Consider the following 15,842-nt stretch of genomic DNA (forward strand, 5'->3'; position numbering starts at 1 on the left):
AGTCTTCTGGCAGCTCACCTGTAACTATCGATGACACAAATATCTCAACAAGAGCCAAACAATCACTTCCCTAGCTTTCCACAGAGTGCTAGGCTACTCGTGATCAGATCCTGGTCATTAATTCACTTTTATGCATTTCAAAACATCCAGCACCTCCTCCTCTGTAATCTGGACATTTTTCAAGATGTCACCATCTATTTCCCTACATTCTATATCTTCCATGTCCTTCTCCACAGCAAACACTGATGCAAAATACTCGTTCAGTATCTCCATAACACTGCCATAACATTGAATGCATTTCTGCCAAGGTTTATGACACCAGATCAGGAGTGGGTCTGAAGTTACTCCTTGCGAAAAGTTGTTTTAATAATGGATAAAGTCATAGGCAATTTATCAATTAAATATTTCAGCTTGTAAACTATTTGTTTTACAGTGGGATTTCTTTTATCCTGTTTACTAAATATCATATATATTACTTTTAGAATCTATCCTAATCCAGTTAATGATGCTTTTCTGAAGCTGTGATTTTTTTTAACAATAGGTTGAGTTACTCAAATCATGAGCTGATCATGAGATTTGTTAAAAAAATACACAATCGTTTCTTAAAGTCTTCATCATGCTTTATCAGCTCGATTTTATTCTGGGAATTACTCTCACATTATAAAACAAAATACACAATGCTGTGTCCCTTGTGCTTTTTAATTTAAACCGTGTCCCAATTTCCACCCATAAATATTTATAGTTGTGGAACTTTATTTATCCAAATGAAACAGCTTTCTTTTCTCTTTTTATTTTCTCAGTCTCTTCCGTTTTATTTTCCCCATTCAAGGAAGAAAGCCTCCATCTCGATAACATTTGTCATATAATACAAAAAGCAGTTATTTTCCTTACCCGTTTCCTGTCCCGTGGGAGAGAAATCCAAGGAAAGCGATGTCACAAACTTGCTAATATTCCATAGGTTACGCTCCCGTGTGCTTCATATTATTAATTCGCTTCAGAGGTAAAAAGTTCCGATTTAAACTCAAGATCTTGGCCGGCCGGGTAAATAATTTCTAAGGCATCTCCTTGCAGTGTGTGTCTCTGAGAATCAGTTGTGTAATGTGAAACATTGAGGCGGTTTTTATAGACTTAGACTCCTCAGGACTCTTGGGGTTGCGGCTATTCGTATCTTATGGTCTTAAGCAACTTGAAACTTGTTCAAATAGGACGATTTTCGCCAGTAGGTGGCTCGAACCAACGGAGCGCCAACTGTTTGAGTCCATATTTTCCACAGTTTGAATCAATTTGAATCATCCACCAGCAATATCATAAACTTTAATAAAATAGTGTTCTCAAAATTAAATTTAAAAGTTGTAAAAAAGGAACAAGAATTCCAATCCGTACTAAGGCTCATATATTCTTTGAGGTAAAAACAATGACTGCAGATGCTGGAAACCAGATTCTGGATTAGTGGTGCTGGAAGAGCACAGCAGTTCAGGCAGCATCCAAGGAGCTTTTTCGAAGCTTCTTGGATGCTGCCTGAACTGCTGTGCTCTGGAAGCACCACTAATCCAGAATCATATATTCTTTGAGGCTGGTGGGAGAGACAATACAAGACATTCCAAAAGCTGGTTTAAGGGTTTTTTTTTCAAAATAAGCAGTTCTGGAGAATGCTTCGGACACTGTTCAGATGACTAGCAGAAGGAATTTATCATACGTTTGTGTTTGGAAATGAATGTTTCATAACCTTTAAGACCCACTGTCTAAAACGTTTGTGTTGGGCTAGCAAATTAATCTAGCAGATTCTAAGTGCAGCAACATATGGGACTTGTTGTTTAATGTTACACTGCATTGAATCACGCACACCACTAATATCTCCTGAACTTATTGAGAACTTAACCCAATCTCAAGTCTAACAGTAAAGGTTCATACCACGGTTAACTGCAGCTTAAGTCCTATCAAAGTGGTCATTTAATCAGTGGCTGGTGAATGGATGCTAACGAATAAAATGAAAACAAAAATAAATATGGAGTATCAATTATATTTAACTCACAATGAAAAGTCAACACTGCACAGTCAAAATACTGCAGTCAGAACATTGTGTGGCTAGAAATCAAACCAGACCTACAGAGAAATCAGGGATAGTCATTTGACACCAAGTCAAAGCAACAAAAGGAAGGGATATCAATTATGGCTATGATTAAATTTGAGATGCCGTTAAGATTACATTTTACTGTTAGTTTTAAGATTAAGTCAAGGTTCATGTGTTCTCATTACTTGATGAGCAATTGAAATGTTGTAACATTCAAGACTATGGGCCTACTGTTGCAAGGTAGGACTTGTGTACTGAAAACAACAAATGCTAGAGATCACAGCAGGTCAGACACCATCCATGGAGAGATAGCAAGCTAACATTTTGAATCTAGATGACGCTCTATCAGAGACTTGTGTAGATTTCATGTAGCATTTGGTGGTACACACTGATGAGCAAAAGGGCCTCCTCTGTACTTGTGTGATTCTATGATTACATTCGTGGAGTTATTGTAAATCAAAAACAGGGCTATATATCTAATCAAAACAATACTGCATCAGACTAGTCATACTTGTCAAAATGGAACTCATTATAAATGTCATGAATGTGCAATCCCACAATATCTACAATTTAAACTGCACCTTTAGTGTAATAAAATTATCTGAGGCATTTCATAGGAGCTACATAAAGTTACAACTAGATGCCAGGCAAGGGTCCACAAGACAGGATATCTCAAGTTGTTAAGCTCCCATATGAGGAGGGATGAATTGGCTGCCGTCTTTATTCACCTAACCCCTCTGTTGGTTTCAATATGACTACTCTACAAAGAGTCCCCACAGATACCTTTCTTCCAGAACAAATGAATTTATGTTTTGAAAGGAACAAATTTTACCAGACTTTTACCAGATTAACTTTATTAGTTACTAAATCCAAGAAGAAATACTACCACAACCCACCTGCATTTGGATCAGATATCAGGAGTCCAAAAAAAATAAAAGTTAGAAGATATACAGTTCAGCCTCTTAGTTATTTGTGAAAAGTAGATAGTGGAATATAGATTGTTTTGTGATTCTTAGTTTTGTAAATTGACTGAAAATCTTCTGTTTTCTTTTAACTGGCTTGCTAGTTAAAGGGATTCTAGTACTCAGAACAACAGAGCAGTGCAGAAGTGATTGGTGGCTCGGTTGTTCAACCATGATCTTCACTGCATACTAGAGCTTGAATACAATCTAATCCATGGAAGTATCGCAGTCTGTTGGCACACATGAGCATCTCAGCTCACTAACACATCTTCTACAACGAGTACACACAGACCAGGACTGAACCGTTGTTCTTGTACATACCTGAAAAGGAACCACCTCGAACAAGTCTCTCACACAAACTGTTGTCTTTTCTCCCACTACATCTACAGTCTGAGATAGCTCCCAGGAGATTATAGTTCAGAATGTATAATCCATTCCTTTGAAGGTTCCTTAGAACCTTATTAGATCAGATACTCCAGGGCTTCTCTCTCTCTAGATAGCCACTGCAATTACATCCAAAGTCATTTTAGATGTATCAGTCCTCTTTCTAAAATAGACACATTAGAATTAAAGTTGGAGTTTTGATCTGCGGTCGTAGTGTATGGCAGTTGACCAAAAACTTTATCAAGACATTTTGAAGAACTTCTTCAAGGGGAATGAGGTGGAGAGGCTGAGAGAGGTAATTCCAGAGCATTGGGTTCCAGTAGCTGAAGACCAGGTCACCAATAGTGGAAAAATCAAAATCAGGGATGCTCAGGGAGGTAAAATTATAGGCATTCAGAAATCACAATGGAGCTGGATAAGATTACAGAGAAGTCGAGGTTTAAGGCTGTGGTGAAGGTACATGAGGAATTTTACAACGGTGGCATTGTTTAACAGTTAATGAAGATCAGTGAGCTGCAATTTGATAGGTAACAATTGACAACTCAAGAAGGGGAAATAATTTTGTTGCAGTCAACTTGGATATCACTGAAAAATAAGAACAGAGGAACTAGGAGCAGGAGTAGGAAATTCAGCCGCTTGACCCTGCTCCATCATTTAATGCAATCATCGTAGATCTCAGCTTGTACTCAAATCCACTCTCCTGCTCACTCCTCATAACCCTTCAACCCATTTCTAATGAAAAATCTGTCCATCTCATCCTTAAATTTATTCAATGTCCCAGCATCCACCATACTCTAAAGGTAGTAAAGTCCATAGATTCACAACTTGGTGAGAGGAGTAATTTCTCCTCATGCCTGATTTAAATCTGCCACATTTTAATAAAATGCATTAGGTTACTTACAAAGGGAAATGTCCAATCTACATCTACTTTGTCAATCCCTTTTGTATTTTATGTACTTCCATTAGATCTCCCCTCATTCTTCTAAACTCTAATGAGTATAAGTGTAAACTACTCAATCTCTCCTCATAAAACAAACCTTTCCTCTCTGGAATTAATCTAGTGAACCTTCTCTGAATCTCCTTTGGTTCTTTCATAAAGCCATTTTTGTACATTGATGGGTGGAAAGCTGGTTGAAATGATTCAGGTATGGATTTCAGAGAAAGATGGATATGGACACATTCAAGGAGTTTGGAGAGGAAGTAGTGGAAAGGAAAAACTGAAGTAATAAATTGAGTTATTACATTGAATTAATGGAAGTCAATAGTGTGTTCTTCAAATTTGTTTGACTTATTTTTTAGAATTATAGATTTATAGAGTCTGAGAAGAGACCTTTCAGCCCATCAAGTCTGCACAGACAAAAAAAACTCAATCTACATTGATCCCACATTCTATAGCACATTCTGTTATGACATATCAAGTACTCATCCAAGTATGTTTTAAAAGTTGGGAAGTTTCTTGCCTCAACTATGCTCATAGGCAGTGTATTCCAGATTCCCATCACCTTCTATATCAACTGCACTACCGTCATTTAGTCATCTCAAACAAATTTGTTAGGCATGACCTCCCACCAATAAAGCTATGCTGACTATCCCTGATCAAACCTTGCCTCTCCAAGTGGAGATTAAATCCCTCCTTCAGAATTTTCTCCAATGATTTTCCTATGACTGATGTGAGATTCAGTGGTTTATATTTCCCTCGTTAATCTATACCACTCTTCTTGAAAAGTGGTACCACATTAACTATCCTCCAGTCCTCCAGCACATCTCCCACAGCAGCCTGGGATAGAACTCATGTGTACCTGGGGATATGTCCATTTTTAAGCCTGCCAAAATCTCCAATACCTCCTCACTCCCTATGACAAACTGCTTGTGAACCTCACAATCCCTCTCCCCGAATTCTTCAAAGTTATGACAGATGTGAAGTATTTGTTTAACATCCTATTAATATCTTCTGACTCCACACACAGATTTCCCCATTGCTTCCTAATGGACTCTACTCTTTCCTTCTTACTCTTGATATACTTATAGAATGTCTTAAGATTCTCCCTAATCTTTTCTGCCAGTGTATTTGCTCTCCTAATTACTTTCTTAAGTTCACTCCTGCACTGTCTATACTTCATGAGGGCCTCTGCTGACTTGTTCTCTTTGTACCCACTAAAAACCTTTCAATTCCTTCTTATCCAGTTCTTATTCCTAGACATTTAGTGTTCACTTGGCTTGTTGCTCCTACATTTCACCCTAAAGGGAATATTGGACCAGTATTCTCTCCAATTCCATTTTGGAGACCCCTTCCTTCAAACTGTTCTACTGTAGGTTTACCCTCAAACAACTATTCCCACTATACTTTGACAGATTCTGTCTTATTTTAATAAAATTTGCCTTACCCCAGTCCAAAGTCCATTTTTCCAAACTATCTTATTTCTTTTCCATAACAATTTTAAGATGTACAACATTGAGGTCACTATCACTAAACTGCTCTCACTAGACTAATAATGCAGAAACTCAGCTAATGTTCTGGGATCTGTGTTTGAATTCCACCATGGCAGATGGTAGAATTTGAACTCAACAATAATCTGGAATTAAGAATCTACTGATGACCATGAAACCATTGTCAATTGTCAAGAAAACACCGTCTGGTTCACTAATTCCCTTCAGTGAAGGAAATCTGCCATCCTCACCTGGTCTGGCTGACATGTGACTCCAGACCCACAGTAATGTAGTTGACTTTCAACTGCCCTCTGAAATGGCCTGGCAAGCCATTTACTTCAAAAGCAACTAGGGACGGACAATAAATGCTGGCCAGCCAGCGACTCTCATGTCCCTTGAGTGAATTTTAAAAAAACGTTGAAAACTTGTGCAGCTTCACTTCCCAGAATTAGTTCCAAAACTGCATTGTCCCTTGCTGGACTCTCTACATGTGAATGTAAAAAGTTTTCCAGAATACATTTCAAAAGAGCCTGCCCCCTTTGCACTTTGACTATCCCAATTAATATCGGGGAAGTTGAAATCTGCTAATATAATTACCGTATTATTGATTTTACACACCTTAGCGATCTGTCTACATATTTGCTCCACTATTGCCTAATGACTATTTGTGGGTCTAATACACTGCCAGCAGAGTTATTATGCCCTTTTTAATTCCTAAACTTTATACATAACCTTATTTATTGCCTTAACCTTTGATCTGGAAGGTTCTAGTGGGGTCAAGAACATCTGAGTCAACTGCCCTATGTGTTTTACATGCACCCACAATGAGCTAGAAGGCACAGCAGAAGGGGTGATGTCTAACATACCCAATGCTGTATTTTGACTCCAAAATGGAAAATTTCAACCATTATTCATAATGGTATACATTGTTTGGTTGTTGTGTCTTATTCTTGGCTTTGTTGTGTTTCCAAACATAACTAACTGTAACAATATTTGCCAAGCATCTGACTTGTTGCGATGTTGTAAGAGTATAAGCATGATTATGTCATGTGACACTATTTCTTCCTGATTCGGAGATACCACTATTACGCGTGGGAACACCTCCCACCGTGTACATGGCAGGTACTTATGTGACTCAGCCAACATTGTCTATCTTATACGTTGCAGGCAGGGATGCCCAGAGGCATGGTACATTGGGGAAACTGAGCAAAGGCTACGACAACGGATGAATGGGCACCGCACAACAATCAACAGACAGGAGGGTTCCCTCCCAGTTGGGGAACACTTCAGTGGTCCAGGACATTCAGCCTCGGACCTTCAGGTGACCATCCTCCAAGGTGGACTTCAGGACAGGCAGCAGAGGAAAGTGGCTGAGCAGAGGCTGATAGCTAAGTTCGGTACCCATAGGGAGGGCCTCAACCGGGACCTTGGGTTCATGTCACATTACAGGTGATCAGCATTGCACTACACACACACACACACACACACACACAGATATTCCTGCACACACACACACACACTCTCACATGCACACGGACACAGATACACACAGACGCGCACACAGACACCCACACACACCCTTATAGACACACAGACTCCCACACATGCACCCCCTCACAGACTTAAGACACTCTGCACTCACTACACACACACACCCACACGTTTTCACACTCACAACCCCCACCCCAGACAGACACACACACAGACAGACAAAGACCCACATGCACATATATATATTGTGTGTGGTGAATTTTTTTGTTACAAAGTTACATTGCACTTTGCTCAAAAACCACATAGATTCATGTCGAACTCTGAGCTCAAAAACTGCATGAATTTATGTAAAACTCTGTTTTTTCACTTTTTAGATTGGAATCAATCTAAACATCAGGTCATAGACAGAGAACACAGGGGGCCAACACATTGTCTAGCTATCACCATTGTTAACAGCTAACCCGAGAATGCAACTTTAAAAAAAAGGGTTTTGTGATTTACACATGAAAGAAGTGAAACTATCACTGTATTCTAACAGATGAAAGGCTTAACAGACAATCAATTCTTCAATGTATAATTTCAGTTACATCACACTGCAAATTTTTGCTATAAATTCTGTGTTACGATCAAGCCCTCCACAATCACCTGATGAAGGAGCGTCGCTCCGAAAGCTAGTGTGCTTCCAATTAAACCTGTTGGACTATAACCTGGTGTTGTGTGATTTTTAACTATTTCTTTCTGTGATGGTGTACACTATCTCTCATTTTAATATCACATAGTAATGCCTAACACTACAAATAACAGCCCATGAGAAGTAGATATAAGTCTGAGAAGACAGGTAGGGTTCTGATTGTTGCAAAATATTTAGAATAATTAGGATACACATTATGCAATGTAATTATGCTACTTTATTCTTCAATCGCTCATAGTGCACAATTTTATTCAGTGCCACGCATTGCAAGATTGATGCATTGGGACTAATAGACCTCTAGGAGAAAGTGAGGTCTGCAGATGCTGGAGATCAAAGTTGAAACTTTATTGCTGGAACAGCACAGCAGGTCAGGCAGCATCCAGGGAACAGGAGATTCGACGTTTCGGGCACAGGCCCTTCTTCAGGAATGAGCAGAGAGTGTTCGGCAGGAGAAGATAAAAGGTAGGGAGGAGGGACTTGGAGGAGGGGCGTTGGAAATGTGATAGGTGGAAAGAGGTCAAGGTGAGGGTGATAGGTCGGAGTAGGATGGAGGCGGAGAGGTCAAGAAGAAGACTGCAGGTCAGGAAGGCGGTGCCGGGCTGGAGGGATCCGGCTGAGACAAGGTGGGGGGAGGGGTGATGAAGAAACTGGTGAAGTCCAAGTTCATCCTCTGCGGTTGGAGGGTTCCCAGTCGGAAGATAAGACGCTCCTCCTCCGACCGTCGGGTTGTTGTGGTTTGGCGGTGGATGTGGTTTGGCGGTGGTCATTGGACTCATCCACCACCAAACCACAACAACCCGACGGTCGGAGGAGGAGCGTCTTATCTTCCGACTGGGAACCCTCCAACCGCAGAGGATGAACTTGGACTTCACCAGTTTCTTCATCACCCCTCCCCCCACCTTGTCTCAGCCGGATCCCTCCAGCCCGGCACCGCCTTCCTGACCTGCAGTCTTCTTCTTGACCTCTCCGCCTCCATCCTACTCCGACCTATCACCCTCACCTTGACCTCTTTCCACCTATCACATTTCCAACACCCCTCCTCCAAGTCCCTCCTCCCTACCTTTTATCTTCTCCTGCTGAACACTCTCTGCTCATTCCTGAAGAAGGGCCTGTGCCCGAAACGTCGAATCTCCTGTTCCCTGGATGCTGCCTGACCTGCTGTGCTGTTCCAGCAATAAAGTTTCAACTAATAGACCTCTGACTGAGGAACCAAACAAAATGCAACAAATTGTTGAACTGTCAACTATGCGTTACTTAAACTCAAAGCTGCAGAAATTGCTTAATTCCCTAGGAATTGCACAGGCTCCAGTTTTTTTGTTTTAACTGGATCAGTTCAATGTATGTGAAACCCAAAATTCCAGAACAACCTCCACTAGTATAAGCCTGCATTCTCCATTATTCTGTTTTTCTCATAAAACCTCTTTGATGATATATTACCCTCCTAAGAAGTACAGGTACCTCTGTGAAATTGAATCATCCAAAAGTCTACTTTCCATTTCCTAACTCACATCATGTTCCATTAGACCTTTGTTATTATCATTATTATTGTTCCATGCTCATGACCGATCCTAGAACCTCCAATCTGCACTGCAGCCCTCAGAGAACCTTCCTTCAAATCTGCATCCTTATATTCCTTTGTCTCATCTTTGACAGTTTTAGATGTTTATAGCTTAACCTCTGGAATTCCCTACCTCACTCTACTGAAGCAGTAATTAAAACCTATTTGATTGACTCAGCTGGTTCACTAATGTACCAGCTAGTTAAATTGTTTCAGCAGCTCAAGAGAAAGGTAAACCAAACCATCTTCTCAGGACACCAGGGATACGCACCAAAATCTGGCCCTGTCAGCAATATCCACATCCTGATAATGGGAATAGAATATATTACTTGGTTTTTATTTTTTCAGTCAGTTTTCACATCTGTTATTCACTTTACTATCTAAACGATTAAGATGCTTAAGTAGTCACTTAGAACAGAAGCAAGAATTAAACAACCAAGCACCATTGTCATCACAACAATTACTGCAAAAATGTATAAAAAGGCAAGAATGAGCTTTTGCTTTCATATATTGATTAGTATCATTTGATATCGTAGCAAAACAATATATATCAGGATGGGACTCTAACTTCCACACATTATGAGTTATGTGATCCATGTTAGCACAAAGTTTTGCCTACTGTAACCAACTGCTGTTTGGTACATTCCAGTATTTATCTAAATCATAAAGTTTTAAGTACTAATTTAACGGTCTGAGTATTTTTGGTTCTGTTGTTTACATCAAAATTTAATAAAATTAGGTTCAATATGGAAAATCTTTAAAACTTAAGAAAGCAAATAAAGAATTAAAAATGGCACAATTAAGTGAAAATTGAAACAAAGAGTTGAATAAAGGAGGAGTTGATAAAATAAGTTTGGAGATGGTTTTAAATTTTAAAGGAGAGAGAATTGACAGGCAGAGGTGTTTGGGAAGAGACTTTTAGAAGACAGACCCCACTGCCTCAAGTCACAATCAGCAATAATGTGGTGAAGAGACGATGATGTACAACAGGTTAGAACTAGGGGAAAGTAGAATTCATAGTTTACAAAATTCTACTGTTTATTTTTTGAGAGAAGCTTTAAGCACTTTATTATGTGGAATGCTAGAGCTGATCAGATAAATCTGTAAACTATAATGAAGCTATTTCTTGCTTGACTTGGAGTATAAGAGTTGAAACAGATCCTACTATATATTATCATTTGGAGATGCTGGTGTTGGACTGGGGTGTACAAAGCTAAAAATCACACAACACCAGGTTATAGTCCAGCAGGTTTAATTGGAAGCACACTAGCTTTCAGAGCGTCGCTCCTTCATCAGGTGATAGTATCACCTGATGAAGGAGCGACACTCCGAAAGCTAGTGTGCTTCCAATTAAACCTGTTGGACTATAGCCTGCTATTTATTAAGTAACCTTCTTTCAGTTTGTTGAAGCATGTTGTGTCGAATTATATGTTATGTAACTATTCACATTCTGAATTTTCTTCATTGGATATGGCAGCCAAAGTTAGGTCCTGAGATGACACATTGTAGAACCTGATGTTTAGCACAAAGAACAGAAAGAATGTACGTTTCTTTCCATTACAAGACATTTTGCAATTTTAACTGATCTTCTGACCTGAGAAGACTTGGAATTTATAATGCAAAATAGGGTTAATAAAAATCTTCAACCAATCTTATCTACAACTGAAGACTCACAACCTTTTCAGTAAAACAGCTCCTCTTTATCTTATCAAAGATAAAGAGGAGTTGTTTCACTGAAAAGGTTGCGAGTCTTCAGTTGTAGATAAGACCGACCCGTTAGCATGAGACAATGTCACCTGATTGTAGACACCCCAGTCAAAGGAAACAACCTTCCAGAACCTATCTTCTTGTGCATCAAGGGATTCCTGGAGCTACCGATTATAGCCCAGAGAATAGCACCTCATTTGTAGTACTTTGATGAAGTACTTTGCAGACGTCTGGATTCAACATTTCAAGAAACCATTTCAGATTGCAATCTCTGCCCACATTTAGCTTTCAATTCCTTTTCAGGTTGTGGTTCCAGTCTCATATTTGCTCTGCTTTTAATTTTGGACATTAGCTGCTTATCATTTTCACAATCCTATGTACTCCTTTTCTGTTTTTACTTGCCCAATTACCACTCCTTTTGATGGTGCACTGCCAACTCTTTTGTCATTTGATTTCTTCTGTTTTCTATGCTATCACTTGCATAAAACTTATTGTAGCATTTGTAACTTTTTCTACTTCTAATGCAAGTTCTTGCACCTGAAACTTTAGTTCTCCGAGGATGCTGCCTGATATGCAGAGTATTTCCAGCATTTTCCGTTTTCATCCCAGGAATCACCCAGGAATTTGGGAGCTCTCCATTATCAGAGATCAGGCACTTGGATTGATGCTGCTGACTTTACTGATTGAAATGCCTGTTGCACAACAAACTCTAATAGCTGGGAAAGGTTATTCCTGTGCCTGCATCTGGGATTATTGATTTACCTGGTCTCAGTGAATAGAGGAGAATTGGAGAAGAACACATTCATAAACAGGAAGCAGACCAACTTTTTATTAATTGTAGTTAGTAGGCATTAAATTTGGAAAGTTATCTTCTGGCTGTGCATTCATCCCCAAGCAATTGTCCTTTCTCTGCTATGTTCAAGTGTAGAAGTAGGGATATTCACTCACAAAAATTAAGCATTCAAGTCTTCTTCCAACCCAAATGTGGAAATGAATTTCCACTAAGTGGGATCTGTGCAAAGAGGCACTCTGTTGACTTCTGTGCTGAATGGTATCACCATCACCATCACCAAAGGGAGCTCTACCTGGTTTTCATTAAAAATATAGTTTGTTTTATGTGGGATGATGCACCCAAGCAAATTACTTATGAGTTCTGAACAAGGACCCAGAACATTAATTCTGATTTCTCTCCACAGATGCTGCCAGACTTGCTAGTTTTTCCAGCAATTTCTGTTTTTGTTCCTGAGTTCCAGCATCTGAAGTTCTTTTGGTTTTTAAATTATTTCTACCCTTCATTTTATACAGGTTTGTCAATAGGCATACAGCATGACAATGAAGTTTGAGTGACCCATTAATATTCCAGTGGAAGTCCTTCCAGGCTGGTATTATTGTGTTAGATAAAAACTGTTAAAATCTCAATTTAAAGAAAGTGAAGTAGATGACATTAGGGATTTTTGTTCTTTCCTAAAATAAAATTCTGTTCATATTTGTAGTGGAACAGAATTGTTATTATTTCAACAAATATTTAATACCTTTTAATATTTTTGTACAGACTAAGATGAAGATAATAAAATGGGGAAGGGTGGCCATTTGTTTACCATTATCATGGGAGATTGTATAAAATTTTGTTCCAAACATTCTGCTGAACAGGTGGATATGTAAAGATCACTGGACCTGTATAGTATCTCCCTTTATAGTGTCAATATTCATACTATGTAGATGTGCATTAATACGTCTAATGGAAGTTACACCAAGACTTTTGGCAATCATTATTATGTTACTGAAATAAACACGGAAAACGCTGGGAACACTCAACAAGTCACACATCTATCTGTAGATATAGGAAGGGAATTAGCATTGGTCTTATGGAGAAATGTGCTCTCTAGATCTTCGAAGCTTGTTTCCTTATTTTAGATATTGTACAGTTTCTTTTAGACGTGGCAGATCATGGAAAGCACCAAAATGTTGAATTCAGTTTCAAATCAACATTGTGGTAAATCTGATCATTTAAGTGGCTCCGCTCATTGGCAGCATGTGTCCGTAAGGTTACGAGGTTCAAGTTTCACAGCAGGGCTTTTGCATGTTGTCTGCAATAATGTTTCCATTCCTGCAGGAATGCTGCTTCATTGGATGTGCTGCCCTTCAGCTCAGATGTCAAACTAAAACAATATTTACCTTTTCTGCTGCCCGGTGTACTGTGGCGAGACCATTATACCAAGTGCCATCCCCAAGGTCATCCCCGTAGGACTTAAGATGTATCTCTGAGCTGCGGTACTGTCTCTGATTATCTACATCCCCACAATTTACTAAGCTGCATGCATCGGCGTCTATTACTTGTGGATTATCAGACTCAGGGACCGTTAATAACAAGTATGAAAACGATGTTTGACAAAATCCCAATTCTAAGAGAGCTAATATTATAACCCTAAGCATCCCAGCATTCTATAATAGTATTGAAGCACCGAGAAACTTTACATGTAATCTATATAAAAACCTTCTAGCGCTCGCATCGCCACGCTATAATCAGTCACTCAAAGTCTTTTTAGCCTGAGTTTCAGTGGTTCTTGCATTGATTTGGCTGTCCAGACTTCTTTCTCAACTGGGGATTCCACTGGTCCCTTAATCCTGGTGTAGTGAGTCCAGCCTCCCTCTGCCATCCTTATTGCTGTTTCGGTAGTCAAAAGAGCCTGGTACAGTCCCTCCCAATCCGGTTGCAATTTAGTTTCTGGCCATGACTTAATTAGGATTCAATCTCCCGGTTGGATGGGATGAACGGTGAATTCAAGGGGCGGAGTCTGTGCCAATAAACCCTGTTTCCTGAGGAAAGGCAAAGAGGAGGACAAGCCCAATATATACTTCTTCAAGAACAAATCTCTAGTTTCTGGGATTGGCAGTTCCCCTTTTGTTCCCAAGTAGGGCAGGCCAGACAATATCTCATAAGGGGACAGCCCCAAATCTTTCCTTGGGGCTGTCCGCACTCGCAAGAGGGCTATAGGTAAACACTTAGTCCAAGGGAGTCTGGTTTCTATTATTAATTTAGATAACTGCCTTTTGAGTGTCTGGTTCATTCTCTCAACCTTTCCTGATGAAGGTGGGTGCCGAGGGGTGTGGAACTCCCAGGAGATTCCTAACCCCTTCATCGTTCCCTGGAAGTAAAGTGAGTTCCCTGATCTGAATCTATGCACCCCACTATCCCGTATCTGGGAACTATGTGTTCAAGTATTATCTTGGACACCCCACTTGCAGTGGCAGTGGCCAGAGGATACGCCTCCACCCATCCAGATAGGTGATCAACTATTACCAACATATATCTCAACCTTCCCACTCAGGGTAATTCGGTATAATCTACCTGGATGCTCTAGAATGGTCTTAGCCCAGGTTCTCTCCCTCCTGGGACTTGTTTCCTTAGCACCTTCTTGTTTACCTTCCTGCATGTTATACATCCCTCACATATCTGTTTGGCTTTCGTATATATCCCTTTGCATCCATATTTCTTTGGGACTAAATCACACATTGCTTGCACTCCCCAATGACTCCCCTGATGTAGGACAGCCATAATCTTCGCATCATCATTTTATTCAACATTTCCCTCCCATCGGGTAACATCCAACGTCCATCTGCTGACTTTGCCGCCCTTAAGTCTTTTAGTTCCTCCTCCCCCTTTGCAGTAAACAACGGGGTACCCTGAGGATCCGGAATTACAGGTATTAGGGGGTATATCACTGCTCCTTGTGGATTCAGGGCCGCTTCTTTAGCTACCTCATTGGCCCGTCTATTTCCTCTTACTTCCGGATCATTTCCCTTTTGGTGTCCATTTATATGAACTATCGCTATTTCCCTCGGAAGTAACAGGGATTCTAATACTCGTTCTATCAATTCCTCATGTGCTAGTTCTTTTCCTTAACTATTTATTAGTCCTATTTCTTGCCAAATTTTTCCGAAGGTGTGCACCAATCCAAATGCATATTTGGAGTCTGTGTACACTGTTCCTTCCTTGTCTTCTAAGGCTCTGAGAGCTCTCTCTAGGGGATAGAGTTCACAAGTTTGGGCTGATCAGCCATTAGGCAGTCTCCCGGCCTCATAATGCTTCCCTCCATCCCATGTACTACAGCATATCCATTATATCTCTTGCCCTCAATCATCTGGGAGGACCTGCCGATAAACAACTGAGCTCTCGCATAGAGCAGGATGTCCCTTAGGTCCATCTGCACTTTCATCTGATATTCAATAATATCAAGGCAGTCGTGTTCTGGATTATCAGGGGCCTCCCCCTCTCCCCTCCACAGGAATGTGGCCGGATTTAAGCAACTATCTGTGACTAACATAAGGTCATCCCTCTCTATTAAAATTGCCTCATGTTTCAGGATCCTAGAGTCTGTGAGCTTTCTGATTTAATATGGTCCATACCTGGTGTGGAGTGCTGACTATTAGAGCTCCCCCAAAGGTAAATTTCTGACTCTCCTCTACCAATAAGGCTGTTGCTGCCACTGCCTGCACACACTCTGGCCACTCCCTTGAGAGCAGAGCTAGCAATTTAGACAAGTAGGCAAT

The 15,842-nt window shown here is 40.2% G+C and overlaps 1 protein-coding gene across 1 annotated transcript in view; it reads right to left on the reverse strand.

The window, feature by feature from the left end:
- LOC122557192 (endothelin receptor type B-like) overlaps positions 1-1,367 on the reverse strand; it is a 43,685-nt gene extending 42,318 nt beyond the window's left edge. Inside the window, exon 1 of the mRNA XM_043704610.2 lies at positions 892-1,367. The gene's annotated coding sequence lies outside the window, so the exon portion shown is untranslated. The remainder of the gene's footprint in view (positions 1-891) is intronic.
- Between the last annotated feature and the right edge of the window lie 14,475 nt (positions 1,368-15,842).

This window comes from Chiloscyllium plagiosum, unplaced genomic scaffold, assembly GCF_037043375.1.
Source record: "Chiloscyllium plagiosum isolate Xiang-an unplaced genomic scaffold, Cpla_swu_hap1 HiC_scaffold_11, whole genome shotgun sequence".
Taxonomy (NCBI): Eukaryota; Metazoa; Chordata; class Chondrichthyes; order Orectolobiformes; family Hemiscylliidae; genus Chiloscyllium; species Chiloscyllium plagiosum.